The sequence below is a fragment of the Frankliniella occidentalis genome, unplaced genomic scaffold (genome assembly GCF_000697945.3).
Source record: "Frankliniella occidentalis isolate FOCC.00 unplaced genomic scaffold, Focc_3.1 Scaffold285, whole genome shotgun sequence".
Classification (NCBI taxonomy): domain Eukaryota; kingdom Metazoa; phylum Arthropoda; class Insecta; order Thysanoptera; family Thripidae; genus Frankliniella; species Frankliniella occidentalis.
Window position 1 is genome coordinate 124505 of NW_026267411.1, and position 2282 is coordinate 126786.

A 2282-nucleotide genomic window follows, 5' to 3' on the forward strand; every position below is an offset into this window, starting at 1 on the left:
CAACCCACTTCCAAAGGGTATGAGAAAAAGGAACAACACCATTCTATATTTTCAATGTACCAAACTATCTAAAATGTAATTTCTTTATTTTTGTTCTTAAAGAGCTTTATGATCATTGTGCAGGTAAGAGTGGAAAGCCTGACTCAGGGCCACGTCCTGAAGTTTCTTCAGGAGATTATAGAATGCCCTCATGCTCCTCTGGAAGGAGTGCCGAATCCCCCATCACACCTATCCGAAAAGGAATTTTGTCTAGTGAGTATCAATGGATAGAGGGCTCAATTTATCATCTGATGTGCAATAATTCATTTTTAAAAAATCATATAGATATGGGAGATCAATTGTCTGGCTCAGCGGTAGCACTATATCATCTCTTACAGTTGTATGAGGATAATGCACACATAAAGAGTATGTTACAGAAGGTCCTCGTTAATCAGAGGCTAATCTGTCATTTGTCGTGCCAGATGATGAACAAACAGAAACTGACTGTGATACTCTCCCTGTTAAAGATTTCCATTCAAAGTCAGAGGAGAAATTTGAAGAGTATCTCTCCATTTAACCACAAAAATGTACAGCTGTAACTGTTTTCAAATTTTTAATTATTTCCTTATTATTTATTTTTATATCACTACACAATCCTTTTTTTCAACAGGTGAAGTATATTGTTAACTTACACCGTGATAATTGGGGTTAAGAAAAGTATGCCCGGAAAATTCTCCGACACTTCATTTCTAATGATCTTTCAAAGATAATTAGTTGGGAGGGAACTGAAACCCTCAAAATCCCCTTTAACAAATAAACTATTCGATGTTTGTTGTCAGTCGTCAGTCAAGAAACTGATTGTGTGTTTTAATACTACACTCTTACTAATTAGAGTTGAACTATCATTATAGTGGTTACAGTGTATTGAGCAAGTCAGATCTTCTAAAGGAGAAGCTGCGCACAGAAGATGGTTCTACACAAGCAACCAGCGTTAGTCTGGTTTAATTTCCTTGTTTGTGTTTTTAATACGTTTTCATATCTGTACAGTTATTATGTTTTTCCTCCCAATTAGTTTGTGATCAGCTAGCCTGTGATATTACAGAATATTGTGATTATTTATTTTATTGCCCAGTAAATATTTCGTTGTTATAATTTATTCATATGGATTCGTGGCTCTTCTAACAGTAGGCCTATTCAGTAAGTCAGATCAGATCTTTCTGTTGTGTATGCAATATTGGCACACCTGCACTTGTCATTTGTCGTCATTTGTTATTGTCTATAAAAGAACAACCTGTCGTGCCAATAAACCAGTCTTCAGTGGAAATCCAGAGTGTCCTCACTTGTTACCCTCACACCCTCTGCCTAACAGAACTTGCATCAGATCGGAACACGACACTTTCGAATGCAGAAGGTGGGATCAGAAGATAGTTCTACTCTGGTATCCTGGGTTCTTCAAAGTCTGCTTACATTTTCTTTTTTTGTATTTTGTATATTTTATTTCACATTTGTACAGGTATTCTATTTTGTTCTCCTAGAATATACCGATTATATTGTGATAAGCTAGCACCTGCAATATTACAGAGAATATTTTTTACTGTGTGACTAAGTTATGATTTTGTTAACTTATATTATGTTACCAGAGAAACTAATACATTTATATGAATGAATCTGGTCTTCTTCCTTTAACTGCCTTATCCGTACCTCTTAGATACTAGGAAAGAAGGGAGAAGTGAACCACTGATAAAGTAGTAAAACCTGGCTTTATTCTAAGGTTTGTCATTTTGATGTCATTGAGATCAAATAATGAAATAGAATTTGACTTGAATTTGACATCATTTGATGTCAAAATGACTTTTTCTGTCCCCTAGGAGGAGGCGTCCAATCGTAATATGTCAGAGGAAGAACCCCCCCCCCCCCTCTAAACAGCACATTCTGAATCGGGAATCGGGGACTGCACGCAGAAGGGCAGGCCTAGCTTGTTAAAGAATGAAACAAATTCAACCGGGTTATCCTATATTTCTGTTAAAAACTGATGTGTTCAACTGGCGTGCATATCGAGGGGGAAAACACTTGGGTTATTAGCGTACGGCCTGTTTCGTGATATTTCTCCTGCCATTTCGGCTATATCTCGCCAATTTCGGATTATTTCAGGGTATTTCGCGGTATTGCGAGAGTATTTCACGACTATTTCGCCTTTATTCTGGACTTTTTCGGGGGAAAGGTGTACGAACTATTTCGCAAGTGTTTTCCCCTTCAGTGCACATGCAAGTGATTGCTTAACAATATGTAGCACACTTTTAACA